General features: G+C 39.7%; 1 long non-coding RNA gene across 3 annotated transcripts; it reads left to right on the top strand.

The window, feature by feature from the left end:
- The first annotated feature begins 1,904 nt into the window (after positions 1-1,904).
- LOC125552824 lies at positions 1,905-7,524 on the top strand. 3 transcript variants are annotated; one of them, XR_007303804.1, is made up of 8 exons: positions 1,905-2,046; positions 2,173-2,229; positions 3,200-3,341; positions 3,442-3,610; positions 4,345-4,489; positions 5,396-5,538; positions 7,038-7,118; positions 7,216-7,524. It is a non-coding gene; the product is annotated as an uncharacterized LOC125552824 (long non-coding RNA). The 3 variants fall into 3 exon arrangements; XR_007303803.1 differs by lacking the exon at positions 3,442-3,610; XR_007303805.1 differs by lacking the exon at positions 3,442-3,610 and having other exon boundaries at positions 3,155-3,341.
- The last annotated feature ends 6,472 nt before the right edge of the window (positions 7,525-13,996 follow it).

Below are 13,996 nucleotides of genomic sequence, written 5' to 3'. Positions count from 1 at the left end.
TCCCACTACCTCTTGAGCTTGCGTTGGTTTTACCCTTGAAGAGGAAAGGGTGATGCAGCAAAGTAGAGTAACTATTTCCCTCAGTTTTGACAACCAAGGTATCAATCCAGTAGGAGATAACATGACAGGCCACCGAATACCTGCACAAACAAACACCAAATTGCACCCAACGAGATAAGGGGTTGTTAATCCCTTCACGGTTATTTGCAAAGTGAGATCTGATATAGATTGATAAACGACAAAGTAATATTTTTGGTTTATGGAATGGAAAGTAAAAATTGCAAAGAAAGTAAATCAGAAACTAGAATTATAGATCATAAACTTATAGAGATGGAAAATAGAACCGGGAGCCATAGGTTTCACTAGAGGCTTCTCTCAAGAAAGGAATTATTATGATGGGGTGAACAAATTACTGCTGAGCAGTTGATAGAAAAGCGCAAATTTATGACGATATCTAAGGCAATGATCATGAACATAGGCATCATGTCCGTGTCAAATAGACCGAAACAATTCTGCATCTACTACTATTACTCCACACATCGACCGCTATCCAGCATGCATTTAGAGTATTAAGTTCATAAAGAACGGAGTAACGCCTTAAGAAAGATGACACGATGTAGAGGAATTAACTCAAAAAATATGATGAAAACCACATCTTTTTATGCTTGATGGCAACAATACAATACGTGTCGGATCCCCTTCTGTCACTAGGATCGAGCACCGCAAGATTGAACCCAAAGCTAAGCACTTCTCCCATTGCAAGAAAAAACCAATCTAGTTGGCCAAACCAAATCGATAGTTCGAAGAGACTTGCAAAGATATTAAATCGTGCATATAAGAATTCAGAGGAGATTCAAATAATATTCATAGATAAGCTGATCATAAATCCACAATTCATCGGATCTCGACAAACACACCGCAAAAGAGTATTACATCGAATAGATCTCCAAGAACATCGAAGAGAACTTTGTATTGAGAATCAAAGAGAGAGAAGAAGCCATCTAGCTACTTGCTATGGACCCATAGGTCTGTGGTAAACTACTCACGCTTCATCGGAGAGACAATGATGTTGATGTAGAAGCCCTCCATGATCGAATCCCCCTCCGGCAGGATGCCGGAAAAGGCCCCAAGATGGGATCTCATGAATACAGAAGGTTGTGGCAGTGGAAAAGTGGTTTCGTGGCTCCCCTGAAAGTTTTTGGGGTATATGAGTATCCCATTGTTAGAGGGTGGGAAGAAATGAAGCCTTCTCAGGATGTGTGGTTCCGGACCATCGGATTAGGTGTCCAAAACGATCATGACCGTCGGATCATCAGATGGATAGATCCTGGCCGCCGGATCATCATCTGGATCGATCCGGGCCGTCGGATCGAAGCCGGCACTGCTACAATGAATAGCGTGGCGCCACCGCCTGTAAATCCCATGCCCCACTGAGGGCATTCTCGTTTTTCACACCTACGCATATAAAACGCAGCAGCCCACGTGTAACCCTAGCTGCCGCTCCTCCCGCATCCTCTTCCTCTCCCTCTCTTGATCTTCTCTGGAAACCTAACCACGCATCTGCACGCTCCCTGCCGCGTCGTTGCCCCCGCTCGCCCTCGTGCCTTCCCCTCCTCCCTGCCCGCGCCGTTGCTCCCGCTCATCCTCGCGCCCTTGCAACTTCCCCTTCTCCCCGCCCTCTCCCTGCTCAGCCGGAGGAGCGCGGCTCACCGTCGGAGCGTGGCTCGCCGCCGATGCTCACGAGAGAGATCCCCGGGTACCGAGCTCGAATTCGCCCTATAGTGAGTCGTATTACAATTCACTGGCCAGGAGGCCCACCACTCCTCCTTCTCCTCCACCACGGGCATGTTCCTCACCAAGAGCGGGAGCGTCTCTGCCTGGAGGCGGCGCCATCGGCGGGAGGAGCGGCGGCTGGGTATCCGACTCTCTGCTTTGTTCGACAAGGAGCATGTCGCCGTCACCTTGGGTGCAGCCGTCCGGTGGAAGGCGCTCTCCCTTTTTCAGAAGGCGAGGAGGATCGGCGGATCCAGCCCCCCTCCTCTCCAGGTCTCACCTGCGTTCCATCCTCAGATTCACCCATGTCTTCTCAACACTCATGCTCCGCCTTCTCTTTCTCTCTGATCCATGTTGTCTATGTCTTAACATACATGTCTTTGCGTGTGCATGCAACAGCTCGGTAGAGACAAAAGAGGAGGTCACCGGGAGATGACGGAAGATCAAAGGAGGATGGTTAGTGTATGCTGCCCGAGTATTGTCAAATCTGTTTTTATATAGTGTTGGTTCCCAATTACTGAAGTAAAAAATTCACTAAGCTTGTGGGTACGGTAAGTTAGTGTTAATGTCTGTCACTGGTTACAGAAGTTAGTAGTTCACTGGATATTGGTTACAGTAAAATATCCCTATGTTACAGTAAGTTAGTGGTTAACTGAACTACCGAAGATGTCTTCAATTGTACATTAAAGTTAGTGTTCTAAATGTTCTCAGTACTGTACTGAAGATTTGTCACCGACTGTACTGAAGATTTAAAGTAAACTGAATTTAGAATGCATATACATTAGATTCCAAAAATTGTAGTAGCACTTGGTGCTCATATAAAGCCCATAAGAGCAACCAATTTAAAAGTTTAAAGATAATTTGTGAGAATCTACAACATTTTCTGTAGAGATTAACAGTGAGGCTTAATCTACAACATTATCTGTAGATTAATGGTCAGGCTAAATTGCACTCCATTTTCTGAGAAATCTAAACTGGATGCTGGTATTTCTATGGTCCAGTGAATTAATGCTTGACTATATCTCCAATACACTCAACCATTCTCTGTGATTATAGTTTCATCGTATCTCGAACACAAGGACACATGTATTACTGCAGTATAAATCTCCAAGGATTGTGTGCAAGCAATCTCTAGGATCAATATTCAGTTTAGCATATTAGTTAACACTAGGGCCAGTATTCAGTTAATAGTGGGATCAATATTCAGTTAACGCAAGTAATGTACATGTGGTTAGCATCAACGTGATCGATGCAGTGGACAATGCCAACAATCAGTTTGTTTTTGTGGACTGTTATCCTTGGACTGAACTCAAGCAGTAATAATATATTTGTATCTTGATTATTAGCAGAACAAGTTGCATGATAATTATTTCATTCTTAGGGAAATATTTGTTGCCGACTTGCTATTGACTCTCAGATTTACAAGGTCAATCGACATATGCGACAAAGATCCTGTTGTGCACAAGCATACTCCATACATTGTTATCCTCGTGAGGCTTGCAGAAAAATGGGCAGATGCGCGTGATGGTCAGTGACCTTCGGCCTGGAAAGAGAAAGGGGAATTTAAGGTACATGATTTTTTGGGTTTGTTGGTCAAATAAATAAACAAATTTCTAGGATATTTTGATTGTTTACAAAGCTACTGTTTTTGCGAGGACCTAATTCAAGCCGTATGCTTAAACCGCAAGTCATCCAAGAAGTGGTCCGGTTTTACACAGTGCTCCTAATAGTACATTAAAAGCAAAAACAGTGAACTCCCTCAAAATGATTTGGCCCTTGCCTCTCAATATGGTTCCCGGTGCATAATGGACTACCAAACAATGTTAAGAAGCCATAGGTAAGCAAGAATTCACAATTAACAGCCCTTGTAGCTGTGATAGTATGACATCATGATAGTTTGGTAAGCAAGAATTCACAATTAACAGTCCTTGTAGCATTTACATACATGTTGGGTTCAGATAGACTATGAAATACCTTGATGCTGACCCTAACAAGCCCAGCTAGACCATATGAACATGCAGCAACCAAGACAGTATTTGCACTTCTGCAGATACTATCTAATTTCGATAAAGAACTCTCTGGAAGTTGCAGTGGTGAAAACTTGGTGCATACTGCATATAGATGTTCTTCTAGAATGTGCATTTTAAGATCAAGTATTTTCTTGATTTTCATATTTAAGATCAAGCATTTTCTTGATTTTCTTAATATGGAGCTTTGACCATCTCTTTGGTGTCCAGTTTGGATAATTTTAGTTATAGCACCCAGGCAACTTTTGTTTCTTTCTGTATATTATCAGTCTTCTCAAAAATTGAAGGATTGGTAAGTCTTTTGGTATTCTTATATATTTTTAGTCCATGTTCGGATATCTAAATTCAGTTATGCTTTAATCTTCAAATTTTGAGAATCTATTTATTTACCTTGCTTTGTTATAATGTGTTCTATGCTCCTAAAAGATACCAACCTATCTGTGATGAGGATATGAATGGGAAGGAAACAAATTATTTTGTATAGACATTATCTTGAATACAAGGTAACTCATTTTGTATATGTGCGCGCACCTGACTGTCGCAGTGGCTCGGGAAGGAGTGTGATTGTGCTAGCAGAGTAAAAGACCATAATGGCAATGTCGCTCTGACTGCTCCTGGACTTCCATGGTGGCGCTGGAAGATTTAGCCTGCCGCTTTGCCTGCGCTTCGCCTGATCACCGTTCATCCAGGTCTGCTAAATTTTCTACCACCCGTCTCTCACTGTGTGTGTGAATACCCTTGGCTATGTGTATATATATATATGAGTTAAAAGGACATGTGCACATGAACAAATCATGTGATTTCTTTAATTCCATGAATAATGCTCGAGCCTTGTGATTTCTAACCTATGAATGTAGTTTTGACAAGGCAAATCCATTTTATTTAGAACCTGAACACTCATTACCTACAATTAAGGCTTTCTTGGACCGCCTCACCAACAAAAAAGTAATATACATTTACTCTTTTCCATAAAAAATAACTTAGCTTTAAGAATATAGTTCATTGCTCTCCTCTTTGAACTATTCCTGAATTTGTATATCAGTTCCTGAATAAATACATATGAATAAAACATTTTCTGTTTTTTGTATTGGCCTTCAATGAAGTTCCAAAAGGAGAAGTTTCCTTATAAGACAATAATACTTGGTTGAGTTGTTGACAAAAGTACAAATAAAATGTCCACTGGTATTGATAGTAGTTGGGTAGAGCCATTGGTCATTGAAAAATAAAATCTTAATTGAATTATGATTTGCTAAACATTTATAGCATCTTGGCAATTGTGTGCTTTCTCATGTAAACTCATCTCTCATGATGTTCAGTGATAATTATGGCAAACTGAAGATATGTTGTTTACGCAGTACTATAACATAGTTAAAATTCAAGCTCCTTTTGGCATTGTAACTGTGCTGCCTAATTATTTAGCACCGCGAACATCTAATTAAGTCAATGTATAGTTGTGTAAACTCAGGCCACAGATACATGTGTTGTCTAATTAAACCTATATTATAGATGTGTAAACTCATGCCAGAATGAATTGTAACTTAGTTCAGAAAAGTTGCTAGTTTAATACTTCTGTCTAACATTGCGCCCTCTATTAGATATGATGGCAAGAAATAAGGTTCTTGTCGGTGTCAAAACCGGTGGATCTCGGGTAGGGGGTCCCGAACTGCGCGTCTAAGGCGGATGGTAACAGGAGGTGGGGGATACGATGTTTACCCAGGTTTGGGCCCTCTCAATGGAGGTAATACCCTACGTCATGCTTGATTGATCTTGATGATATAAGTATTATAAGAGTTGATCTACCATGAGATCGTAGAGGCTAAACCCTAGAAGCTAGCCTATGGTATTATTGTTTGTATATCTATCAACACTAGCCTGGCCCTTGTTTATATAATGCACCAGAGGCCTAGGATAAGTCCTAGCCGAATACGCCGGTGGGGGAGGAGTCCTTGTCTTGACCACCAAGTCTTGTGGAATCTTCCTTGTATGCGGCAGCTGTCCGAACTGGCCCATGAGTATACGGCCATGGGGGTCCTCGGCCCAATCTAATTGACCGGGAGACGACGTGGTGAGTACCCCCTAGTCCATGACACCGTCAGTTCTCCTCTGTGAATGTCTTGTTGCACATGCATTAAACATTTTATATGGTGGGGGAATGATGCGGAAGTGAGAGTATACAAGTCAGTCCAGGTTTACTTAGGTTCCTTCATTTAAAGCGGTGTTTTCCTCGCTTGATTCAACATATAGCATTTCGATTACTTTTAACATATTTTGTTGGTTTGTTTCTATATAAATTTAGCCACTCTTCTTAGATGGTGTTGTGATTGGTGTAATTTAGCTTGCTTCTATGTACTGTTGAAGTTGTATTGCTGTGTATTCTGCTTTAAGACTTGCTATTAATTGTCACTTGCATACACATGATTAGATGGGTCATGGATTTATGCAGCTAGCATGCATGGCTAATCTTGTGTGCCTGCTGCAGAAATAGCTCGGGTGGTAAATTAAATGGCCACACTCTAATGTAGTAATGGTGAATCCACTTATGTAACCACCTATAGTAATCAAGGACCAATACTAACTGAAGATGAATAAAAATCATTGGTCAGAGAACAAGATAAGAAAGAGGTGGCCATTGAGTTGTCACGATAGATCATAATCATGATCAGTTATTTAGTTGTTTCTCCTATTGCATTGCATGTAAATGAATCTTAATATATTTCAACCCCAGATTTAATTTTCCGCCTTTTCAATTTGTTAAAATAAGAACACGGAAGCCTCCAAACTGTATTTGATATATTGGCGATTTCTAATTGAATAATTTATGGCCCACTCCCTCTCTAAAGCTTAATCAAATAAGTCTGATGTTCTCCTCTACCCTTGCTATCAGAAAATCTTCAATCTGTATTATATAATCGTTGTCTTGTCTTGTGTACCACTTTCAGAATATGACCTTCTTTATTTTACTTTAGTTTGCATCGATTATTTCTTCGCCCGATCCATGTTTTTAGATACTTCCCTTGAAAAAATAAATAGTTTTAGCTTTTAGATACTTATCCATGTTCAAGTAAATTAAAATGTTGAATGTTTCTCCCTAAATCATAGGGAGCAAAGTTCACGAGTTTTGAGTTGTAAACATGCCTTACAACCATTTTATTTATAAATACATGTAAATGATATAGATGTTGGTCTATCTCACCTGCAAAAAATGGCTTACAACCAATAGATCTATTGTTCCAACAGGTTCAAAATTGAACTTGTTTTGCTATAAATGGCCTCCCGCGGTTGTATACAAAGCTGAAGTAGGTACCATCTCCATGAAAGGTATCGTCGTTCGTAGAATTTTCAGTTAAACTATCAATTTGAGTATATTTTTATTTATTAATGTTAATCACACCAATGGAATCAACCTGCGGAACAGTACTTGCAAAGGTGTGTTGGAGCTGAACTAAGGAAGTTGTCAATGCTCAAGCCATGTGCAAGAAGAGTGAACCAGAAAACTAAGAAGATGTTTATTTTTTATTGTTTATCCTTAGGTTGTATTTGACTATTTATTGTGGCGAATTGGCCGAGTTTTCTAATTGGAGTCTCATTGAGGAATGTTGAAGGGTTTAGATTTATATTTAAGGTCTACCAGTAATATAGGAAGCAAGTTGTGGTGTGTGTGCCAGTTATCTTATGAACAAGTGAGACCACCATTAATTTAAATCTCTCATATACTTCGTTAAGTTGTCAATCTGGCATGTGTTCCTTTCAAGTTGCATGGACATTTTAATAATTAATTATGCAATTTTAGTGCTCCTAATTAGTTGCATGGCCATTTTAATATTTAATTAATTAGTTTTTATGCATGGTTAGTGCTAGGTAGATTCTATGCGTGCTTCTTTTGAAGGAAATATGCCCTAGAGGCAGTAATAAAGTTGTTATTTATATTTCTTTATATCATGATAAATGTTTATTATTCATGCTAGAATTGTATTAACCGGAAACTTAGTACATGTGTGAATACATAGACAAACAGAGTGTCACTAGTATGCCTCTACTTGACTAGCTCGTCAATCAAAGATGGTTAAGTTTCCTAGCCACGAACAAGGAGTTGTTATTTGATGAACGGGGTCACATCATTAGAGAATGATGTGATTGAATTGACTCATCTGTTAGCTTAGCACTTTGATCGTTTAGTTTACTGCTATTGCTTTCTCCATAACTTATACATGTTCCTATGACTATGAGATCATGCAACTCCCGAATACCGAAGGAACACTTAGTGTGCTATCAAATGTCACAACATAACCGGGTGACTATAAAGATGCTCAACAGGTGTCTCCGATGGTGTTTGTTGAGTTGGCATAGATCAAGATTAGGATTTGTCACTCCGTGTATTGGAGAGGTATCTCTAGGCCCTCTCGGTACTGCACATAACTATAAGCCTTGCAAGCAATGTGACTAATGAGTTAGTTATGGGATGTTGCATTACGGAACAAGTAAAGAGACTTGCCGGTAATGATATTGAACTAGGTATTGAGATACCGACGACCGAATCTCGATATAAAAGGATAGCTATATGTAAGGGAACAACGTATGTTGTTATGCGGTTTGACCGATAAAGATCTTCATAGAATATGTAGGAACCAATATGAGCATCTAGGTTCCGCTATTGGTTATTGACCGGAGATGACTCTCGGTCATGTCTACATAGTTCTCCAACCCTTAGGGTCCGCACGCTTAACGTTCGGTGACGATTAGTATTATGAGTTTATGTGTTTTGATGTAATGAAGGTTGTTTGGAGTCCCGGATGAGATCACGGACATGACGAGGAGTCTCGAAATGGTCGAGACATAAAGATCAATATATTGGAAGGCTATGTTTGGACATCGAAATGGTTCTGGGTGAGTTCGGGCATTTACCAGAGTACCGGGGGGTTACCGGAACCCCTCGGGGAGTGTATGGGCCTTAATGGGCCTTAGTGGGAAGAGAGGAGGAGGCGGCCAAGGTGAGACGCCCCCCACCCAAGCCCAATCCAAATTGGGGTCGGGGCCAGCCCCCCTTTCCTTCTCCCTCTCTCCCCCTTCCTTCTCTCCTAGTCCAACAAGGGAAAGGGGGAATCCTACTCCCACCGGGAGTAGGACCCCCCTGGGCGCGCCATAGAGAGCCTACCATCCCCCTCCTCCACTCATTTATATACGGGGGAGGGAGTCACCCCATAGACACACAAGTTGATTGTTTTAGCCGTGTGCGGTACCCCCCTCCACAGATTTCCACCTCGGTCATATCATTGTAGAGATTAGGTGAAGCCCTACGTCAGTAACTTCATCATCACCGTCATCACGCCATCGTGCTGACGAAACTCTCCCTCGACCTCAGCTGGATCTAGAATTCGTGGGACGTCACCGAGCTGAACGTGTGCAGATCGCGGAGGTGTCGTATCTTTGGTGCTAGGATCGGTCGGATCGTGAAGACGTACGACTGCATCAACCACATTGTCATAACGCTTCCGCTTTCGGTCTACGAGGGTACGTACGTGGACAACACTCTCCCCCCCCCCGTTGCTATGCATCACCTAGATGGATCTTGCGTGTGCGTAGGATTTTTTTTGAAATTACTGTGTTCCCCAACAGGTTCCCCTTCTGTCACTGGGATCAAGCACCGCAAGATTGAACTCAAAGCTAAACACTTCTCCCATTGCAAGAAAAACCAATCTAGTTGGCCAAACCAAATCGATAGTTCGAAGAGACTTGCAAAGATATCAAGTCATGCATATAAGAATTTAGAGGAGATTCAAATCATATTCATAGATAAGCTGATCATAAGTCCACAATTCATTGCATCTCGGCAAACACACCGCAAAAAAGTATTACATCGAATAGATCTCCAAGAACATCAGGAAGAACATGGTATTGAGAATCAAAGAGAGAGAAGAAGCCATCTAGCTACTAGCTATGGACCCGTAGGTCTATGGTAAACTACTCACGCTTCATCGGAGAGGCAATGGTGTTGATGTAGAAGCCTCTGTGATCGAACCCCCCTCCGACAGGACGCAGGAAAAGGCCCCTAGATGGGATCTCACGGGTACAGAAGGTTGCGGCGGTGGAAAAGTGTTTTCGTGGCTCTCCTGGTAGGTTTGGGAATATTTGAGAATAATAGAATATATAGGTGGAAGAAATAGGTCGGTGGAGTCACGAGGGGCCCACAAGGGTGGGGGCACACCCTCTATCCTTGTGGCCGCCACATGGCTTTCCTAACATGTACTCCAAGTCCTCTGGATCTTCTTCTGGTCCAAAAATAAGTTCCGTGAAGTTTCAGGTCAATTGGACTCCGTTTGATTTTCATTTTCTGCGATACTGTAAAACAAGGAAAAAATACAGAAACTGACACTGGGCTCTAGGTTACTAGGTTAGTCCCAAAAATCATATAAAATAACATATAAATGCATATAAAACATCCAAGGTTGATAATATAATAGCATGGAACAATCAAAAATTATAAATACGTTGGAGACGTATCAGCACTCCCAAGCTTAATTCCTGCTCGTCCTCGAGTAGGTAAAGGATAAAAACATAATGTAGTTCTCTTTATTGTGGCAAGAATATTCAGATCCATAAGATTCAAGACAAAAGTTTAATATTGACATAAAAATAATAATACTTCAAGCATACTAACCAAGTAATCATGTCTTCTCAAAATAACATGGCCAAATAAAGTTATCCCTACAAAATCATATAGTCTGGCTATGCTCTATCTTCACCACACAACATATTTAAATCATGCACAACCCCGATGACAAGCCAAGCAATTGTTTCATACTTTTGATGTTCTCAAACTTTTTCAATCTTCATGCAATATATGAGCGTGAGCCATGGACATAGCACTATAGGTGGAATATAATGGTGGTTGTGGAGAAGACAAAAAGGAGAAGATAGTCTCACATCAACTAGGCGTATCAATGGGCTATGGAGATGCCCATCAATAGATATCAATGTGAGTGAGTAGGGATTGCCATGCAATGGATGCGCTCGATCTATAAATGTATGAAAGCTCAACAAAAGGAACTAGTGGGTGTGCATCCAACTCGCTTGCTCACAAAGACCTAGGGCATTTTGAGGAAGTCCATCATTGGAATATACAAGCCAAGTTCTATAATGAAAGATTCCCATTAGTATATGAAAGTGACAACATAGGAGACTCTCTATCATGAAGATCATGGTGCTACTTTGAAGCACGAGTGTGTTAAAAGGATAGTAGCATTGCCCCTTCTCTCTTTTCTCTCAATTTTATTTTTTTTATTTGGGCCTTTTCTCTTTATTATGGCCTCTTTTTTTCGTCTGGAGTCTCATCCCGACTTATGGGGGAATCATAGTCTCCATCATCCTTTCCTCACTGGGACAATGCTCTAATAATGATGATCATCACACTTTTATTTACTTACAACTCAAGAATTACAACTCAATACTTAGAACAAAATATGACTCTATATGAATGCCTCCGGCGGTGTACCGGGATGTGCAATGACTCAAGAGTGACATGTATGGAAGAATTATGAACGGTGGCTTTGCCACAAATACGATGTTAACTATGATCATGCAAAGCAATATGACAATGATGAAGCGTGTCATAATAACGGAACAGTGGAAAGTTGCATGGCAATATATCTCGGGATGGCTATGGAAATGCCATAATAGGTAGGTATGATGGTTGTTTTGAGGAAGATATATGGTGGGTTTATGGTACCGGTGAAAGTTGCGCGGTACTAGAGAGGCTAGCAATGGTGGAAGGGTGAGAGTGCGTATAATCCATGGACTCAACATTAGTCATAAATAACTCACATACTTATTGCAAAAATCTATTAGTTATCGAAACAAAGTACTACGCACATGCTCCTAGGGGGATAGATTGGTAGGAAAAGACCATCGCTCGTCCCCGACCGCCACTCATAAGGAAGACAATCAATAAATAAATCATGCTCCGACTTCATCACATAACGGTCCACCATACATGCATGCTACGGGATTCACAAACTTTAACACAAGTATCTCTCAAATTCACAACTACTCACTAGCATGACTCTAATATTACCATCCTCATATCTCAAAACAATCATCAAGTATCAAACTTATCATAGTATTCAATGCACTTTATATGAAAGTTTTTATTATATCCCTCTTGGATGCCCATCATATTAGGACTAGCTTCATAACCAAAGAAAACTACCATGCTGTTCTAAAGACTCTCAAAATAATATAAGTGAAGCACGAGAGTTCATCTAATTCTTCAAAATAAAACCACTGCCATTCCCTAAAAAGATATAAGTGAAGCACTAGAGCAACAACAAACTACTCCGAAATATATAAGTGAAGATCAATGAGTAGTCGAATAATTATGAAACTATATGAAGACTCTCTAACATTAAAGAATTTAAGATCTTGGTATTTTATTCAAAAAGCAAGCAAATCCTAACAAAATAAATTGACACTCCAAGCAAAACACATATCATGTGGTAAATAAAAATATAGCTCCAAGTAAAGTTACTGATGAATGAAGACGACAGAGGGGATGCCATCCGGGGCATCCCCAAGCTTAGGCTCTTGGTTGTCCTTTAATATTACCTTGGGGTGCCATGGGAATCCCCAAGCTTAGGCTCTTGCCACTCCTTGTTCCATAATCCATCAGAACTTAACCCAAAACTTGAGAACTTCACAACACAAAACTCAAAATAGAAAATCTCGTGAGCTCCGTTAGCGAAAGAAAACAAAACACCACTTCAAGATACTGTAATGAACTCATTATTGATTTATATTGGTGTTAAACCTACTGTATTCCAACTTCTCTATGGTTTATAAACTATTTACTAGCCATGGATTCATCAAAATAAGCAAACAACACATATAAAACATAATCTGTCCAAAACATAACAGTCTGTAGTAATCTGTAACTAACGCCAACTTCTGGAACCCCAAAAATTCTAAAATAAATTGCTGGACGTGAGGAATTTATCTATTAATCATCTGCAAAAAGAATTTACTAAACTAGTCGTCAACCCGTGCATTCGCACGGGCTAGGTTTTTAAATTTTTATTATTACTTGTGATCTTCCTTTAAATGATGGATATTGTAGTACATGTATAGAAATTATTGCTCTAACAACTATACCACCATCTATTACCAACTATAAATTATCAAGACAATATCACTTATTTCAATAATTTTCAAGTGAGATTGCATACTTTAAAAATTAATGGGAAGGAAAATTTGAACAATGGACGCCCACATGCAATCGAGATAAAATGAAATTATAACTTAATTAAGAACTCAATTAAGTAGATAGCAATGGTAGAATTGAACTACTTAATGAACCGGAAGGAAGACCATGCATCAAGATTATGTGGCAACCATATGCATGCTCATAAGTATTCCTTTTCGTAACTTCTCCTTGATTCTATCAACACTAACGCTCCATGGAGAGATTGTTCACTGTTACACATACCTGAAAATGCATGTGCATACGGCACACCAAGTTATAAATCATTATCTATGTGAAATTAAGAGACGTTATAGCTGAAAAGTAGTCTGGCAGCACATTATAGCTAAACAATAAGGAAATGATAATTGCAATGAATGGGGTACAAACTACGATTTGACTCCTGGCACCGTCATGATGATACCACACAGTTAAAATACTAAAGACACTTTGATAGACAAAACAACCCAAGACACCAATGCGATACAAAGCTCCGCAAACAATGGTTAGAAGTCAAAATAACTGGAACAAAATGTACAAACAGCCAAAATACACTCACTCAGTGTCAGAAAGAACAAACAAATATCTTACCTCATTTATGATATATAATTTGCATAAAATAGTGAAAAATATATACAAAAAGTAGTTCTAAGATCAGTTTTTGTAAAAGCATTAGCACATTCACCCAATATGTTGGTACTTCTGCCAATAAAGAAATCTAGTACATATGGTCAATGCCATTAGTCCATTCGGCCCACAATAATGCTCGGAAGAAAAAATTTATTTAGAAAAAAGAAAATTATAGAAAAAATATCAAAAAGATTAGGGTTAACTTAGAAATTTTGGAAATATATTGATCCATGATCTCATATACAAATATTCATTCTAAATTAATCAAGTGGAATTGTTGGAGATTGTACAGTCTGAACATCACAAACATAATGAATTTATTTTCACAAAATACATT

The sequence above is a fragment of the Triticum urartu genome, chromosome 4 (genome assembly GCF_003073215.2).
Source record: "Triticum urartu cultivar G1812 chromosome 4, Tu2.1, whole genome shotgun sequence".
In the NCBI taxonomy this organism is placed as follows: Eukaryota; Viridiplantae; Streptophyta; class Magnoliopsida; order Poales; family Poaceae; genus Triticum; species Triticum urartu.
The sequence above is the reverse complement of the archived record's forward strand: the minus strand, read 5'-3'. Positions and strand labels throughout refer to the sequence as shown.